Raw genomic sequence first — 20,344 nt, forward strand, 5'->3', positions numbered from 1 at the left:
TGAATGGTGACTTAACGTCTTTCCCAGGTTTTTTTTTCGCTGGGGTCTCCCTTTCACTTCTTCTTCCTCCTTGATGTTTCCATCCCTTCCTCTCCCTCTTCTTCCTCCTCTTGCCCCTCTTCCTCCCCTTCCATCCCTTCCTCTTGCATCCCTTACCCCCCCCCCTCTTCTTCCTCTTCCACCTCCTCTTCCTCCTCCTCTTCCTCCTCTTTTGCCCTTCCCTTCCTCCTCATGTTTAACCTCGATAGTCAAATCTTCTATTTCTCCTTTGTCTTCACGTCTAGGTAAAGATGATTGGACAACTTGGTTAACCAGAAGAGTAAGCTGTCCATGATCTATCTCAGCATCATGGCCGTCATGGCTCTCATCCTGTTAAAACACCAATTAGAAACGCAAATTATATCATTATTCTATGTTAAAAGCACCAGATTAAACATTAAAAACAAACTTACATCAATCATTATAACAATTTCCCTCTCCTGCTGTTTCTTCTCCCTCTCCTCCTGCTCTTTCTTTTCCCTCTCCTCATGCTCTCTCTTCTCCCTCTCCTCATGCTCTGTCTTTTCCCTCTCCTCATGCTCTCTTTTCTCCCTCTCCTCATGCTCTTTATTTTCCCTCTCCTCATGCTCTCTCTTCTCCCTCTCCTCATGCTCATTCTTTTCCCTCTCCTCCTGCTGTTTCTTCTCCCTCTCCTCATGCTCTCTTTTCTCCCTCTCCTCATGCTCTTTCTTTTCCCTATCCTCCTGCTCTTTCTTCTCCCTCTCCTTCTGCTCTTTTTTTCCCTCGCCTCCTGCTCCGTCTTCTCATTATCCTTCATCTCTTGTCCTCCAATCTCCATCTCATACATATCAACATCCCGTTGTGACTTCAGTTCCTGCACATCACGTTCTACAACGGACAATCTATTTACAAAGGCATTCATTTTCCTCTCTTGCTGACCAAACTGTTCAGTTATCATCTTCTCTTGCTCAGCAAACTTGTCATTCATTTTCTTCTCGTGCTCATCAAACATCCTCCTCAGTAGTCGTTCCAGACCAGATTGTTTCTTCTTCTGGACAGGTACTCTAGGTGAGACAATGAAGGCATTTTCATCATTATCAGTCTCAAATTCACTGTCATCCTCTACATCAACATCTCCCCCTTCATATGTACCCAATCCCTCATGTTCCTCCTTTTCCATGCCTTCATCCTCTTGCTCCTCTTTCTCCTCTTCTTCCACCTCTTTCCCCTTTGCAACCTCTTGCCCCTTTTCCTCCTCTTGCCCCTTTTCCAAATCGGTAAACACTTGGTCATAATTACACTGCAGACCATCCACATGGTTTACTAGATGATCATACCATGAGCTTTCTTTCTCCATGTCTTCAGCTGTAAGTTGTGTGGCATTTGGTTTTATACCCGACTAAAAATACAAATGTACAAATAAACAAGTCAGTCAGATGTATAGCACAATAGTGACACATATAGGCACAATGAGTGGTCAACTTACTTCAAAAATGGCTAGAACTTTGGGCAATTTAGCGATACCGGTCTTTTTCCATCATAGCCATCGTGGGATGCGAGTGCCTTTCTTCTCATACCATGCGTGGGTGGCATCCCATACTTCGAACAACCAAGCCTGCAACAAAGTTCCAATTCATTATTTATGCCTATTACCAACATTTCTAGTATACATAATATACACACATCATACCTGAAATACGTGTGCAAAACCATATAGGTTGTATGAGACACGGTTAGTCCTAAAATTCTCCCTATAAGCGACCAATTGATCAATTCGGTCTTTTCCATCATCTATCCCATTAACAAGAGACTTGTAGGTCACATCTCAGCCACAAACACCCCACGGGAACTCGTTAAACAATCTTGGAAATTCAGCAAGTTCCAACACCCAAGGAAGAGCTTTTTTTGCGGCAGTGTTATCCAACACACAGCCAATGGCAAAATACAACATGGCAAATGAAACTGCATCCTGATCAGATTCATTCTTCCAAACAGTTTGCAGCATAATTGTTTCCACCTCTTTAAAGGTTGGTGTAGGGATGCCTGGAAAAAACTTATTCCTAAATCTATATGGCTTATTTATCGCACTGAACCTTTCCAGAAATGCTTCCATGTCTCCAAACCGTAACCCACTTAGGAGTCCAAACTCCCAATCCCCAAATCTTAACTCAACACCTCTAACTTTGAAGCAAAGCTCCCTGGGTTTGAGGTCTTCACGTATGATCTCCCTTGTTAAAAGGGTATGACAAAGGACTCCTGCAAATACTGTATTAGTCATATCCAAATACTGGCCGAAGCAACTCTTCCTAAATAGATTTACTTGGTTTAGTGTTAAACAATCCTTTATATGTTTTGCTGCTTCTAGGTTACACCTAACTGTGATGACGCTTTCCGTTCTAAATGCTTTTTTGTATTTATATCCAGATTTCTTCTTGGCTTTCTTCTTCGAAGGAGAGCCATGCTCATCTCTCTTCCTCTTGTCTACACGATCATGCTGAAAAATGTTGTAGACATATCATCAGGGAACATACAATTAAGCTAATTATAACGTTGAGCTAGAATGAGCTAGCGTATGCTAAAATAAGAGAGTTATCAGTAATAGTTCGTCGATATGAATGTTCTATCGGCAATAGATCGTCGATATGAATGTTCTATCGGCAATTAGCTCGACGATATGAATGTTCTGTCAGCAATATATCGTCGATATGGATGTTCTATCGGCCATTAGGCTGTCTATGACTATGTACTATCTATAATTAGGTTGCCGATGAACATACACATCGACGAATTTCAACCAAACCGAATGACTTCCTAACACCAGACGAACCCAGAAAAACCCTAACACCAGAAGAAGTAAACGAAACGAAACGAAACGAAATATTCCTTCTCAAACACAACAAATGTACATGCAATACAAGAGAGAAACGAAAATGTAAAGTCAAGTTATTTACCCTCTTTTTCGTCATTTCTTATGAATTCGATTCGTTGTCTGAGCTTGGTGTTCTCGCCATGTCCACTCGAAGTAACAGAGATTCGCCGGATGAAATGTACAGATGTTAGACGAGGTGCCGCGGCCTAATCTCCCGGGCGGACCGGGGGGTGGACACCTCATGGCGACGTAAGCGGTGATTGGCGCCGAAAGCAACCAATCGTGGAATCAAGCTGCTCGGCAGGACCGGAGCTCGGAGATATGGAAGAGTCGCCACCCACGAATGGGAAAATGAACACCGATCCCTTGCGGGAGACCGGTGTGGGTTCGGGAAACTTAGGTACGAGCCGAGAAGGCTAGCTCCTTTCCGGAGAAAGGCTACTAGGCACCCCGACATCGCCCGGTTATGAACCACCGGCCTCCTACTCAGCATGTTAGGCGATAACGGACTAATCGTATACTTCTTTAAGTTTAAAATTCATTTGAAACCTTTTCTTTCTCTTTTTGGAAACTGTTTTGAGCATATATTATTGAAAAGCCACATTAGTAAAGAATCACCCATTTATATTATACATACACAGAGAAGGGGGGAGAAAGAAGTGATTTATTTACAACTTTATTTAAATGTCATGCTGTGTGTTTATTCTATGCTAACTTATTTCCCCCCAAAACGAGTTTATTCACGTGGTTCGCACCTTAATCGCCGTTGGAACGATTTAGGTGCGTTTTAAAACCCCGATTGGTGAAGTTTACTCGAATCGCCGTTGGAACGACTCAAGTGTTTGAAAACGTTTGAGATAAAAACCTTTAGTAAGAAAACGTGGTTAAACATACAAGTCCATTTTATTTTGTACAAATTCTTTTGAGAAAATGGTTCAAAATATTCGATTATTCACAATGAAAATGATTTTAATTACAAGGTTCACTTAATCCGCCTTTGGAACGGAATAAGGTTTTAAAACGTGGTGTTTTGAAAACGATTTGAAATATTAACAAAACAACTATATTTATTTACATTAGGAACCTCTAAAAATTCATTAGTTTAAATAATTAAATTGAAAACTCTCTTTTTGTGATTTATTTTCTCCTTTTATTTAATGGACTGTTTACCTATTATAATTACAATAATAAACCCATTTAAACCAAGATTCACTCCCAAATAAAGCCCATTTGAAACATGGACCCATAAATGATCCAAAATAATAAAGAAAATAATTTAAACTTATATATATACATTCAAATCAAAAAGAGAATATGAAAATAAAAGTTAATAAAAAGAAACTATATAATACATATATGAAAATACTAGATATAATACATTTATACTTTAAAGAGGTGGAAATAGTAAATAAATCTCATTAGATAAGAAAATAACATTTATCCAAAATAGTTTCATATAATAAACAATAACATAACCCAAATATCCCAAAACTATATATATACATAACTAATATAGTTTTAAATACCAAAAATAACATATATCCATATACTAATACTTACTAATTAGTTCCCAAAATGCCCAAATAAATAACCTTTTAAAATAGAATCTAATATAACTCAAATGAATAAAAAAGGAGAATATATATATACATATACCTATGCTAAAAAAATTGAATAAAAAATGATATACAAACATCCTAAATAATTATATACACTAAATATCTAAAATGGTTTGAAAATATATATTACATAACTATACATATATATATTAAGGATTAAAAGCTTAAAAGTTAAGAAAAATGGACTGAAATGACATTTTTACGTTTTGGCAGATTTACCGACGAAAAATCCGTCGGTAAACAGCAATTAGTGACAGAAACGAAAAATTACAGCAGCACTCCAATTGTTTCCAGATTTATTCAAAAGCTTTAAATTAAGTCTAATTCAATCGTTTTGGATTTCCGAACTACCAAAAATGGATCATAGTCAATAACGGAAATTCCTAAAACAACGTTTTTATTTTAAAACCTTATTCGGAAATTCTTTTAAATTAAAACTTATAATTACAACGTTTCTAACACCCGAACTACCTTTTTATCGGATCACGGTTCGTATTGGGATATCAAAACGAGGTTTTTTATTTTAAAGCAAAATCGAATTTTATTCAACACGAGACGGGAATTAAATAAATACGAAAAATTAAATAAAACGTGATAAATAAATAAATGACAAAATAAATAAAATTATAACATAAAAATAAATAAAGGAAAAGAAATAAATTAAATAAAATAAAAGAGTCTAGTCCTCGGATAATACCTTAAATTCGGTATCTGACAGTCGAAGCCGATTGATTCCACGAGTCGTGATTTTCCCGTTTTTTGTGTTTTTTTTAGTAAAAATTTAACTTTGGGAAATTCGGAATTTTTGAGAAAAAAAAATATTTTTCTAAAAAAAATCACTTTCTCTCTCTAAAAATGTTTAGAGTGAGAAAGGCTCCAAAATTCTCCTCCCTCTTCCAAAATGCATGGGGATCCGTGCCTTTTATAGGCAAACGGGTCCCCGGACCAATGACAAGTTCTCCAAATCTTTAGATGAGTGTGTTTAGGGCTATTTATGAATCCTAAACCAGCTCTCCAACTACATGTACTATTATGAGTTTAGGGTTATTTAATAGCTTCCATGCTTTAAAATGTTTTACCACTTAAATTACTTAACAATATATGGTTCAACAATAACTCTAGACTCCATAAATTAAAGAAACCCAACTTAAATTACTTATATACTTATTATTAATAAAAAAAATTCTTTAGACCCAACTTAAATTACTTATATACTTATTACTAATAATATTTTTTTCTTTAGGAATTAGTACCACTATTTTGAAATGCAAGATACGTATATACCTGGTTGGTGTACTAAATCTTCTTCAGGGCTTACATTCATAATTGGTGTGGCCTTTTCCTTATTGCCTTTCTGGCCCTTTTTCCTCTTGTTCAATTACCGACATAATCAAGTTGCACCCGAATTACCCGAAATGAGTCACAACCTTAGCAAATGAGTACCATTAGTTCTCAAAATATTGTTTTTGTGCCTCTGTCAAAACAAAGGATACAATAAAAAATAAAAAGGCATTCTCAAGCTCCACCCGAGCAATTTTGAAGTAAATTTTGTAAAATTCGCCAAGGCCAAAATAAGCAATGATACGGTGCAATCACAAAACGGTATTTTTGAACTCGAGTTTCTTTAAACTGACCACTAAAGTAGCCATCCATATTACAACCCCCCTCCGGGTTCATTTTTAATATTGCCTAACCATATTTTAGGAGGAAAAACCCGGATAAAAATGCAAATTCAACATGATCTCGAGTAAGTGCAAAGAAGAGCGATAAAACACCGACCCACCTAAAATTGAGCATAAGAGCGAAATCCCGTGGTGAGGTACTATCGGGTTCTCAAAAGATAATCAACCCCCGTTAATATTGCCTATTAAATCTTGATCATGGAGGTTTCAAACAAGTTTTTGTACTCAATTGTTTGCGTAGGTACTTACCGAAACCTTTGCACAAAACCATAACTTTGAAATCACGCACTTGGCAAAACCAACCTTCGGTTTGTTTTCTAATTTTCTCAATCCATTGTCTTTCGATTTCTTTTACTTGAGGACAAGTAAAACTTTAAAGTCCGAGGAGGTTTGATAGGGGTATTTTACCCCTATCTTTTAGCGTGATTTACGGATTGATTTTGGATAAAATAAATAAGTTTAGTTACAAAAATAAAGTGTTTTTGATAAAATAAAGAAATAAAAATAAATCTCGTACTTTCAGTTTATTTTTCTCGTTTTGATTAGTTTTGGAAATAAAATCGTCAAGCTAACTCGGCTCTCAAGTTTTGTATTTCAGGTACGAGAAAGGAGCAAAAATCCACTCCATACGCAGGGCGTATAATCCCCTACGCGGGGCGTAAAACATGGTGTCAGAAATAATTGTCTTATCCGCAGGCACCATGTGGAAATGACTCAGCATACGCGGGGCGTATGACACCTTACGCGGGGCGTATGACACATGTCGGAAATGATTGGCCTAATCCTGTAAGTCAGACTGCATTGTCTCCCAGAGTCAACTCTCCTTACGCGGGGCGTACCACCATATACGCGGGGCGTAAAAGGCAGTTCTTCAACGTAAAAATATCAGAGACTCTTTTACGCGGGGCGTACTTCAGCTACGCACGGCGTAAAAGCTCCAATTCAAGCAATAAAACTCCAGAGACTCAAACACGCGGGGCGTACAATCCTTTACGCAGGGCGTGCTTGAGACAACAAGACAACGAATTGGTCCACATGCAGGAGATTTCTGACGGAATGGGCATTTACGCGGGGCGTAGACCAATTTACGCGGGGCGTATCATGGGATTTCTGCACCAAATAATGTTGCTCCATACTTGTGCTTTGTGAAATTACAAACTTGCCCTTGCTTGATGTCTATAAATAAGAAGCTCTTGAACTTCATTAGACACCAATTATATACTAGAGAGCTACACTATACTCTTTTCTTTCCTTGTAATTTAGATTCAAATTTTGTAAGTTAAACTCTCCCCCTCGAGAGCTTGTTCGTTGTTCCGGCGTTCCATTGACCCTCCGTTCCACCACTCGTCACCAAGCTCGAGAGTTCCACCTCCACGACCTAGGAGACGGTTTTGAGTCCGGTTAGCTAGTTCCAAGGGCGGGTTCTCCCTTTTTACTTGCTAATTAGCTTGTACTCTTCCTATGTACTAGGCTTGGTTGTATTTCATCTAATCACTTTCCATATTTATAATTTATGATTTATAATCTCTATTTCCCTTTATGTGTTAATGTTTATTGCTTGTTTTGATATTGATAATTGATTATTGTGTAGGAGAACAGGATTACCGCCGCCATTCGGGCTATCTTTAGGGAGTTATATAGGTGTTGCCTTACCGGAAGTGACAAACCGGAAACCGTAGGAATTGACAAGCCACGGAACTTACGGGCCCTAGTTTCTAATTCCCCCGCGTTAGACACGCCTTGACTAGGAATCACGTAGTCTAAGTGCTTCACGGGTCGGTTCTACTACACTTAGTCGTCTTTGCAAGAGTAAACTATTATCCGTATACATTTAGAGTCATTATTTATCATGGTTATAACTTATCATACTCATCTCACTTCATAGAGTTTTAGCTACATAAATCTGTGTCGCCAATAGTGAGGAATAGTGTGTAGTTGTGTCTTACTTAACCCAAAGTAATTACCGCTTAAATAACATACGAAACCGAGTTGTCTAATACTTGTAACTATAAATCCTGTGGATTCGATACCCGGTCTTAACCGGATTATTACTTGATACGACGGGGTACACTTGCCCCTAAGTAGTCGTGACGTCTAGTAGATATAAAGCACTTAGAAAGACCACATCCATATTCGTAGTGCAAACATCGTAATATACATTTTGTCGTAGAAAAGCACTACTAGCGACACGCTATCAAGTTTTTGGCGCCGTTGCCGGGGATTTATAATTTCCTACAATATTAGACAAAAACGTTTCATTGTTAGTTTAAGCATTCTTTTTGTATGAATTGTTTATATATACTCTTACTAACATTATTCTTTCTTGTTGATAACCTTTTATACTTCTTTTTACTTTATGCACACCCGATCGAAAAGTGATTCTCTTATTCCTATTGATCTTGAAATTGAATGTACTCTTTATAGGATTCGAAAAGAGAGAATGGCAAACCCTAACGCCGAGGTCAACCAACCCGACGGAAACCAAAGGCCACACGTGAACAATGTCCGCGGGGGCAATGATACGCGTTCGATGATGGAGATCCTTGCACCACATCGTCCCTAAAATCGTAACGGTATTGTCGCTCCCACGATCCCAGCCAACACATACGAGATCAAGACCGGAATGATCCAATTGATACAACAATGCGGTCAATTCGGAGGGGAACTCTATGAGAACCCCAACGAACATTTGGATAAATTTCTTATGTGTGCCGATACCTCTCGGCAAAATGGTGTCCCCGTTGAGGCTGTGAGACTGAAATTGTTTCCTTTTTCATTGACAGGACAGGCGTTGGAGTGGCTACACTCATTGGAGGCGGGATCCATCACGTCATGGGAAGAGCTCGAAAAGGAGTTCCTTTCCTACTATTTTCCGCCGCCCAAAACAGTCAAGTTACGGACCGATATCACATCCTTTAGGCAATTGGAATGCGAGGCCCTTCACGCAGCTTGGGCTAGGTTCCGGAAGTTGCTCCGAAACTGCCCCCACCATGACATCCCAAAGCACGACTTGGTAAGCACTTTTTACCACGGGTTGACTCCCACTAACCGTGCGACTGTTGATTCCGCTGCAGGTGGGGATCTATTTCGGAAGTCAGCTAGTGAGGCCTACGAGCTCATTCATGAGCTCGCAAGGAAAAGTGTGCAATGGCAAGAGGATCGGCTTGCCGGCCCGTCGCGACACCAGACATTCGCTGTGGAGAAAAAGGCTCCGAAAAGCTCCATAGCTGAAATGAACAAGAAGCTTGACTCGTTGATCGCCCAATTAAGCCTCAATAAAAGTGTGCAGGTCCTGATGTGCACTCACTGTGGTGGAGACTATGATGCGTTTAATTGCCAAATTGGTAGCCCCTTCGCCGGCGATGCCGAAAACGTAAGTTATATAGGAGGTAACCAAAGGTATAACTCCCATCCAAACTCCTATTCTCACCACAATAATAATAATAACAACAGCGGATGGAGGCCTCGATACCAACACCCGAACCTATCATATGGCAACAATAATAACGTGTTGAGGCCCCCATCCGGCTTTGAGCAAGAATTTCGGGAAAACGGGCTCGGGCAATCACAAGCCGCTCCCGGTAATCGAAACGCTCCACCTTCCAACAATGTACATGACCAATCGGTCACGTCCTTGTTGAAGGACATATTAACCCGTATTTCCGATAACGAAGGGTTTTGTAGGGATCTTAGCCGCCAGGTGGCCCACCTAAATCGTCAACAACAAGAGAGGCCACTAGGAACCCTCCCGGCGAACACTGAACAAAATCCGCGGGGTAAGAATAGGGAATCCGGACAAGTAATAACGCTCCTCAACAATAGGAGTTCGGACCCGTCAAGCTCCAACGCGGACGTCTTGCAATAAGCCGCCATAAAGGAAAGTCGAGCTACTCTGACTCTAAACGTAGCATTGGTTTGACTCTCTCAAACTCCCTGTATATATATGTTCAATTTTCCCCTTGTTTTCTTCGTTTCGCTTCCCAGCCACGGAAAGCCAAATCCCAATTCGTCACAATATGCGGGGCGTCTTCCTATGCACGCCCCGCGTCTTTGTGCCTCTGATCCAAAATTCTGCATGAGATACCTCTTACGCAGAGCGCACCCCCTCTTACGCCCTGCGTATAAGTTCCTTTCCGTGGTTCCTAAAGTTCAGAACCTCAAACACACGGGGCGTCCCCTATTGCGCCCCGCGTATTTGAGTCTCTGACTCCACAAAGCATAAACACACCGACTTACGCGGGGCGCCCTCCCTATTGTGCCCCGCGTACTTGTGTCTCTGCCCAAATAAAGAATTTAAACGCCACCCTACGCGGAGCGCCCCCCTGGACACGCCTGGCGTAGGGCCCCTGGCCACTTAGGGCCTCCTTCTTTCCCTTCCTTAGCTTTATTTTTGTTTTTGTTGTAGTTTCTTTTTGCGATGCCCTTAGAATAGGCGTCATTTTAAATAACGCGGAGGGACGTGCAACCCCGCACTTAACGTTTGTTTTGCACTACCAAAATCAAAAATAAAAATGTAATAACAAAAAAATAATTAAACTAATTTATTTACTCTTTTAAATTTTCCCGACATGCTATCCCTCCCTCGGAAATTAATTAAAGTTCTGTTATTTGTCATCAAAAATAAAAGTGTCGGAACATAAAGGAATGATTCGATTAAGAAATTTTAGTCTTGATCTTAAAGTTAGGGAATTTGTGCAAAACTTAGGATTCGTACTAAACTAAGGCATTGAGTCTTAAACCCGAATGTTATCTCCATAATGAACTTTGAAAAGGCAATAAAAACGGGATAGTTGAGAATTTAGCGAAGACTTGATAGTACACAATTTAAACCCGAATCTTTGTGAGGTATTTTGAGCCTAAAAGAGTTCGTACGAGAACTCTAATTCTTTCACACTTTTTCGAGAGCTTTGACTTCACTCGACTCATAAAATTTGCATCTAATACCGGGTTAAGTACACTTATTATGGTAAAAAGGCAATAGATGATAAACCGAACCCACTTAGGCTAATTTTTCTTAATTTATTTTTCTCGTTTTCATTAAACATTAGGAAACCCCCTCGAGCTTATTAACCAACTTTTTTTATTAATACCCTCTTAACATCTAGCCCTTTTTCCTCTTGTTCAATTACCGACATAATCAAGTTGCACCCGAATTACCCGAAATGAGTCATGGCCTTAGCAAATGAGCACCATTAGTTCTCAAAATATTGTTTTTGTGCCTCTGTCAAAACAAAGGATACAATAAAAAATAAAAAGGCATTCTCAAGCTCCACCCGAGCAATTTTGAAGTAAATTTTGTAAAATTCGCCAAGGCCAAAATAAGCAATGATACGGTGCAATCACAAAACGGTATTTTTGAACTCGAGTTTCTTTAAACTGACCACTAAAGTAGCCATCCATATTACAACCCCCCTCCGGGTTCATTTTTAATATTGCCTAACCATATTTTAGGAGGAAAAACCCGGATAAAAATGCAAATTCAACATGATCTCGAGTAAGTGCAAAGAAGAGCGATAAAACACCGACCCACCTAAAATTGAGCGTAAGAGCGAAATCCCGTGGTGAGGTACTATCGGGTTCTCAAAAGATAATCAACCCCGTTAATATTGCCTATTAAATCTTGATCATGGAGGTTTCAAACAAGTTTTTGTACTCAATTGTTTGCGTAGGTACTTACCGAAACCTTTGCACAAAACCATAACTTTGAAATCACGCACTTGGAAACCAACCTTCGGTTTGTTTCCTAATTTTCTCAATCCCTTGTCTTTCGATTTCTTTTACTTGAGGACAAGTAAAACTTTAAAGTCCGAGGAGGTTTTGATAGTGGTATTTTACCCCTATCTTTTAGCGTGATTTACGGATTGATTTTGGATAAAATAAATAAGTTTAGTTACAAAAATAAAGTGTTTTTGATAAAATAAAGAAATAAAAATAAATCTCGTACTTTCAGTTTATTTTCCTCGTTTTGATTAGTTTTGGAAATAAAATCGTCAAGCTAACTCGGCTCTCAAGTTTTGTATTTCAGGTACGAGAAAGGAGCAAAAATCCACTCCATACGCAGGGCGTATAATCCCCTACGCGGGGCGTAAAACATGGTGTCAGAAATAATTGCCTTATCCGCAGGCACCATGTGGAAATGACTCAGCATACGCGGGGCGTATGACACCTTACGCGAGGCGTATGACACATGTCGGAAATGATTGGCCTAATCTTGTAAGTCAGACTGCATTGTCTCCCAGAGTCAACTCTCCTTACGCGGGGCGTACCACCATATACGCGGGGCGTAAAAGGCAGTTCTTCAACGTAAAAATATCAGAGACTCTTTTACGCGGGGCGTACTTCAGCTACGCACGGCGTAAAAGCTCCAATTCAAGCAATAAAACTCCAGAGACTCAAACACGCGGGGCGTACAATCCTTTACGCAGGGCGTGCTTGAGACAACAAGACAACGAATTGGTCCACATGCAGGAGATTTCTGACGGAATGGGCATTTACGCGGGGCGTAGACCAATTTACGCGGGGCGTATCATGGGATTTCTGCACCAAATAATGTTGCTCCATACTTGTGCTTTGTGAAATTACAAACTTGCCCTTGCTTGATGTCTATAAATAAGAAGCTCTTGAACTTCATTAGACACCAATTACATACTAGAGAGCTACACTATACTCTTTTCTTTCCTTGTAATTTAGATTCAAATTTTGTAAGTTAAACTCTCCCCCTCGAGAGCTTGTTCGTTGTTCCGGCGTTCCATTGACGCTCCGTTCCACCACTCGTCACCAAGCTCGAGAGTTCCACCTCCACGACCTAGGAGACGACTTTGAGTCCGGTTAGCTAGTTCCAAGGGCGGGTTCTCCCTTTTTACTTGCTAATTAGCTTGTACTCTTCCTATGTACTAGGCTTGGTTGTATTTCATCTAATCACTTTCCATATTTATAATTTATGATTTATAATCTCTATTTCCCTTTATGTGTTAATGTTTATTGCTTGTTTTGATATTGATAATTGATTATTGTGTAGGAGAACGCGATTACCGCCGCCATTCGGGCTATCTTTAGGGAGTTATATAGGTGTTGCCTTACCGGAAGTGACAAACCGGAAACCGTAGGAATTGACAAGCCACGGAACTTATGGGCCCTAGTTTCTAATTCCCCCGCGTTAGATACGCCTTGACTAGGAATCACGTAGTCTAAGTGCTTCACGGATCGGTTCTACTACACTTGGTCGTCTTTGCAAGAGTAAACTATTATCCGTATACATTTAGAGTCATTATTTATCATGGTTATAACTTATCATACTCATCTCACTTCATAGAGTTTTAGCTACATAAATATGTGTCGCCAATAGTGAGGAATAGTGTGTAGTTGTGTCTTACTTAACCCAAAGTAATTACCGCTTAAATAACATACGAAACCGAGTCGTCTAATACTTGTAACTATAAATCCCGTGGATTCGATACCCGGTCTTAACCGGATTATTACTTGATACGACGGGATACACTTGCCCCTAAGTAGTCGTGACGTCTAGTAGATATAAAGCACTTAGAAAGACCACATCCATATTCATAGCGCAAACATCCTAATATACATTTTGTCGTAGAAAAGCACTACTAGCGACACGCTATCATTAATTTCCATGTCAAGTGAAAGGAAATTCAAATTTAGCAAAGCATATTAATGTTACTACCTGAGGTAATCATCCTTAAACTTGACAAGTTCTCGAATCATTTGCCAAAAGTAAGGCTATTAAGAGGTTAGTCTTTTGGGCAACCCCATTCATAACCTTTATCATTGTCTAAGCTCGCTGAGAATGAATTATCAGAGAATTCCATGTCTACTCCATCATATTTGGATATGTTAACCGTTAACCAAACAACAGAGGAAATGCTGGTAATAATAATAAAATTTTCATACATCATCAGTCCCAATGGAAATATATGTGCTCTCACAATAAATCTCAATTCAAATGTTGTTATATATGGTTTGTACCTTTGCAAATAGAGCAGCTTGATGTTTTCTGTTAACTTTTTATCTATCACAATAGTTAGTCTTCGTATTAGCAAATACATTATAAGGACCTTTGAGTCTGTTAACGGCCATCGAGTTTAAAACTATCTATGAATCTTCACCTGCAAATAGCAAAGCCATAACTACATTTTACAATTGTCAGAGAGGACCAATTTCATTAGGCACTAAGGAACACATCAAACATGTTACAAAATTCTTACCAATTTAAGGTGATTACAAGCTTCAAAGATGCCATTTGGTTGGTTTTTCGCCCCTTCTCTTTGAAAGGATTCTGGTATTGGATTGCATTTACGACATCACTTTCACTATCGAACTCTTTAGCATATGAGCCACCCAAATAAATAAAGAACATACTAAGTCTCTTATCTGCAGATCATCAACACTTAAAAGGCTCCTCCTCACTGCAAGCAGTCATAGAATGGGACCCAAGTCAGATAAAACCAATTCACGAAATCAAATTCAACCCATATGTGCAAACAAGAACCAAGAGAGATTTGGCATCACTTAGATCACCTGCAAATGGGTTAGCTAAGCAGTCATCATATGCAATGGATAGACGACGTATAAGAAAACCATGTACATCTTTTTCATTAGGAGCTCGACTAATTGATATATTATCCTCTTTATCATTCCACTGCACTTCAAATTGACCATTTTCACAGTTTTTCATGACAAGTATGCTAGGAAGGTTTTCTTTGTATAGCTGGATAACAGGGGTTTGCAACTGTTCCTCGCTTAAATATGAATGAAGAAACCGCAAGGTAATTAATGAATGTTCAATCTCCATATCTCATATCACCCTGATTGGAGCACTTCGGCACTCTACTTTTTTATACCGGCAAAAGTCAATAGCCAAAAGAAGAAACATTTAGTAGCATCTCTATTTTTTTAACTGTATAAAAGTAGAATGTATAAATAATGACAGTTCAGCTACAAAATCCAAAGAAAGATGAACATTAGCATTTATCTAGAAATAACACACTGGAGAAGGCAACTGATATAATATTAAGTTTGATAGCCCAAAATTGATATAAAAGTTAATAAGCTCCCAATTACATGCAGACTAAGTAAAAGAGAAGGATGAATTTGAGCAGTAACCTGCTTGGTATATCAATTGTAGTTTCTTTTTTTTCTTCAATTGGGGGTTGATTGCCATCTGCACTATGCCGTGATGAAGATGCAGTTTCCTTCACTGTCTTTGTTGCTCTTCGTCTTGCCATCTTTCAAGGCAAATCTTACTAAAGAAAAAAAAAAGATTTAATCTACTTGAGTTACCATTGACAACAAGATCATAAGGGGAATCATAGTAAAACGACAGTAATCCAAAACTTCACAATAATATAGGGCTGAGCATCCGTCAGTTCACTGAAAGGAAAAATTTCTTTGCACATTTTAAGCACCTAACTTACAAAACTTAACCTAACCAACCAAACTTATCAGTTTGGTACGAAACTGAAGTAGCCGAATTTTATTCGGAGCCTTGAAAATTTTAGGCAATGCTGGAAATTTTTTAAAATCCTACATAGCATCCAGTGTTTCACGAATTGGTAGAGAATTACTTAGCCAACAAACTATAAAATTTTAACTCCTTAAACGAGGTCACCACAACATTTTCCATTTCTAAGTTAATAACATATATAACACATTTAACTTATTTACTGTTGGTAATTATAATTCTGATCAAAATTGGTTGAAGGGTATGATTTGAACACCTGCAAATCATCTAAACATAATAATGTGAACTGAGGTAATAGGTCTCACAACTCAGTTAAAACCTATTAAAGATCATATTGACTTGAAAGTGCAAAAGCATACATGCATCTCTTTAATTAGGTTCACATTCTTCATATTACAACTGTGAGGTTCACATTCTGTATTTTCTATCATTTGTGCCTAAAAAATCTTTATTATGGTTCTTAGGGAAGTGGATGGCACTGTACTCATTGTAATCTTGGTGGAATAAGAATATGCATGCAGCAACATATTAAGGCCAGGAAAATAAGTATATAGAAATTTGGAACCCGATAGAATGCCACAATAAAGATTGGCAACATCCCATCAGATGCCCTCTCTAGATAAGCTCACTTATCTCCCAATGTTTATCATAATCTTGAAACCTTTATTCAATCCTTTCTTTTTGGAGTTCTAATTTTGAAAGTTTGGCATCTGAGATAATGTTACGTTACATTAAAACATGGAAAAGAAAAGCTTTTTTCTTGGAAAATTTTCCTGGGATCTTCTCCAAATTCCACAGCTGAAGATAGTTGTTGGGACTAGATATGGAGATGCAATAAAATTTGTAATGGTAAAGGTGCTTCAGTCCATTAACTAGTGCATCACTTGCTTAGACAAGCGCCTCAGGCAATTTGAGGTTCATTTACTTAAGAGATCCTAGTGCTTTTAAGTATACTAGAGATGATTAACAATACCTAAAAATGCTTACTTATCAAGTTACTTATTTCAACTCCTGGATTCCACCCAATGGCCATGTAAAATAATCAATGAAAGATGAACATGTTAATTAGGCCCCTAAGCTTTGACAATTCTTGGGTCATGGGTGCTTACCCCGCCCAAGTTCTGTCTTGTCCCAATTTCTATCAAAAAAATATTAGGCCCCTAAGCGATTGAACAAGTTATAGCAATGAAATTCCCAAAACTGCTCTAAACTCAAATGGTAAAGCAATATTTTCATAGGATCAGACTTGAGTAACACATTTTGAACACTAACCATACAATTTCCGACAAATGAAATGAGTAGCGCTAAGTTAACCAACTGTTTTTGTTCACAACTAACTAATTTGTCAAGCATAAGCTTAATATGATAAAAATAATAGATTAATATCGTAATAATGAAAGATCAATGGCTTAAAATTCAGGAACTCAATGCACCAAAATCGTAATGATGAGCCTCATGATGTTTTATGACAAGATAAAATTGGCCACTTCCAATAATCCTAGGGATAGAATTAGGTATTATCATATTGATCAATAAAATTGGCCACTTCATTAACTACTGCTATAAAGATTTTTAATAACAAAATCAACCTACCCATTTTGATCAACAACTACTATTTTTTGTAGAATAGTTCTCTAAATCTCTTTTCTATCTGCTGTATCTGAAAACTTGTTATCATAATGCTTCCTTATATATAGACTAAGCTCATATTAATTAATGTCAATAAGATGTTTGTTTAAAAAAAAGATAATCGTTCACCAAAAAAAAAGATAATAACGATGACAATGACATGAAGAAGGATTTCCAGGTAGATGTTTTAGATTCTAATGGCATTCACCAAGAGCATAGGATAATATTAATTTGTTCAATTTTCCTTCAAAGCACTGGTAAGTTGAAGGCATTGGGTAATGGTACTAGACTAATCAAATTCTAACCTAGAGATTTCAAATACAAATTAAACAAAAATCAACTAACCTTTAGGGATGGGCGTCTGAGAGGAACAACAGCGGTGACCAGTGGGGGCTGGGTTCTTAGGGCTATTGTTGTCTCTAGCCTCAGTCTCTGGTTGGGTCTTGGGGATTTCACAGATTTTCTGCTGCTAACCGAGAGGAATCGAAAGGAAGAAGGAGTGGGATACTGGATAGAGTTTTTTTTTTTTTTTTTTGAAGAAGAAGATATTGGATAGAGTTAGAGTTTATTGAACGTGGAAGGAAGAGTTCCAATTCAAAACGACATCAAATCAAACCTAGTTAATATATTTACATATTTAGCCCCCTACTCATGAATATCCCATGTGTATTTACTTATAAAAATATAATTAGTTTTTATTTTGTCCCCTATTACATATTAGAAAACAATTGGGGACAATTAGTAAAAGTGTCTTCCGTGTAAATTTCAAAATTATAATAAGGGACAAAAATTCTAAAATGTCCCTAACCATTTGTACCCAATAACCATTTAATTTGTAGTCACAATTGAAAATACAGAAAATCTATATTTAGTAATTGGAAAATATTTTCCACTGTTGTACCCAAACACCGGAAAATATTTTTCAGTGTTGGTTCCAAACACATGAAAATATTTTATTTTCCTACACAATATTTTCCCTGCATAAAATTTTTCAGAACACAATATTTTCCTTCAAACAAACGGGGTCTTAGACCGAAGTAATAGGATAACTGAAATATGATTAACTGAATTAAATAGATAAGTTAATATATTTTTTGTTAAGGGACTGGTTAATCTACCATGTTCACCCCTAGCCAAATATATGACAATTGTGGCTGATAGGTTGACCACTAAGTAGATGGAAGTTTGAACCCAATGACCTCTTACATTAAAACATATCTTAAACTAACTCAACTTTAAAATATTGACATAACACTATAAAATGTAAATATAAACCAATATTAGAGGGGATTATAAGGAACAGAATCACTATTACTTAGGATGGAGTCGGTGGCCAAACCCCCCCCCCCCCCCCCCCCCAGCCCCCGAGGCTTTGGGTTGGCTTCGTCACTTCTTCGAATTATAGAGATTCACAAACGAGTGGCAGGTCTAGACATTTTTAAAAGGGGATGATATATTTACTGCTTTTTTTTAATACAAAGTGCCTTAAAATCGTTAATTAGATCCCCAACATATGCTGGAACTATTGGATAAATGGTGTTTTAAATTGGTTTATATTTAATCTTATTAAATTAAATACGGTTATGAAAATTTAAGAAAGAAAACGAAAACGGTTTGTAAACCATTATTTTTTGTAACGTTACAACCTTTATTTTTCCTATATATATTCTTTTAAGTTGGAAAAAGTAAAAACGTATATGCACAAGATATTAAATTGTTTTTTTGTTCAACCCGTGCTCCTATTTCAGTGATAACTTATACACACGGTTCGAGTTTGTCAACGTTGATGTCATATTTAGAGACAATAGCCAATTGAGGCTAAATCTAAAGTGATATAATGATATAATCAGGCATCAGATTATTATGTTCTACTTTCGGTTCTTCAAAAGGTTCAAGTAAATTTTGTGATTTTAATTATTTTCTTGTACTTTCATATCCATAATATTTTTTTTATGTCTCTTTAATTCTTGTGTTCATGTATCGTTGTCTTTTTGAAGTAATAATCCATCAATTGAATCTCTCCTACAATTAAATAAATTTTGGCTCAATTATTTTCAGTTTGATTTGGAGTTGTATTTTATGATATTTTAGGTTTCGGTTATTGGTTGAGTGTTATTTAAATGAACCAAAATTATATCAAAAAAAAAATTATGTATATATATAATATTTATTTTCGGTTAGATTTAACTGGTTTTTTTTACTAAAAAAGCGAAGTGATAACTAAAACTGAAAATATCATAAAATACTAATCGATACTAATTGAAATTATAGAACCATCGAACCAATAATTGAAATTTAAAATATCATAAATGACCGATAAACCAAATTGACAAATATATAAAGAAAAACGAATCAAATTTTATTTCAATTGAGGAAGAAATTTTATTAGCAGTTTCAACATAGTTGAGGACCTAATTGAGGAATTTAAAGGGTTAAGAATCTAATTAAATTTGAAGATATAGGTTGAAGACCTAATTGATGCATTTAGAATGTTAGGGACCTATGTGGTTTCAGCCATTTTCAAACACAATCACATATTTCAAAACATAACAAGCAGTAATATTGAGGTTGATTCAGTTAGCACATGAGGTCCAAAATGCTAATGTCGTTAGAAAACGATGATGTGGCGGTCAAAGTAAAAAAGCCAAAGGGGCATTTTTATCATTTTATTTTTATTTTTCTACACCTACCCAATTCCTAAGTGACACATCATCACCATCTCTATATCTCTCATCTCTCTCCCTCCTTATTTCTCTTCTCTCTCTAAAATAACAACTTCAAAAGCTTTATTCAACTGTGATTAATGAAAATAGAAGAAGATTTGTTCTTGCAAGTTTTTGTTCCTAAATAACTAAGATCGTTAGTTTTGCTCGTTGCTTCTGACTCATTTCTTCTTCTCATCTTCTTTAATTTCATCTTCGGTCATTGCCGCTAATGATAACCTTTGGTTTCTATCTTCTTTTTCTTCTGATTCATCATTAAGTGGAATTTTGTTATCGCTTCGGACTCCAGTGTCTCTAGCTTCACTTGAATGAGTGCTCTCATTTTCTTCTTTTGCCTTGGA

At 37.4% G+C, this 20,344-nt stretch overlaps 1 long non-coding RNA gene across 4 annotated transcripts; it reads right to left on the reverse strand.

Moving 5' to 3' along the window:
- Positions 1–14,075: 14,075 nt before the first annotated feature.
- LOC136204156 (uncharacterized) lies at positions 14,076–17,795 on the reverse strand. Of its 4 annotated transcripts, XR_010675054.1 has the most exons (5): positions 17,626–17,795; positions 15,294–15,433; positions 14,709–15,017; positions 14,396–14,596; positions 14,076–14,317 (listed from the first exon to the last, which is right to left on the reverse strand). It is a non-coding gene; the product is annotated as an uncharacterized lncRNA (long non-coding RNA). The 4 variants fall into 4 exon arrangements; XR_010675052.1 differs by lacking the exon at positions 14,709–15,017; XR_010675053.1 differs by having other exon boundaries at positions 14,076–14,296; positions 14,709–15,433.
- Between the last annotated feature and the right edge of the window lie 2,549 nt (positions 17,796–20,344).

The sequence above is a fragment of the Euphorbia lathyris genome, chromosome 8 (assembly GCF_963576675.1).
Source record: "Euphorbia lathyris chromosome 8, ddEupLath1.1, whole genome shotgun sequence".
Classification (NCBI taxonomy): domain Eukaryota; kingdom Viridiplantae; phylum Streptophyta; class Magnoliopsida; order Malpighiales; family Euphorbiaceae; genus Euphorbia; species Euphorbia lathyris.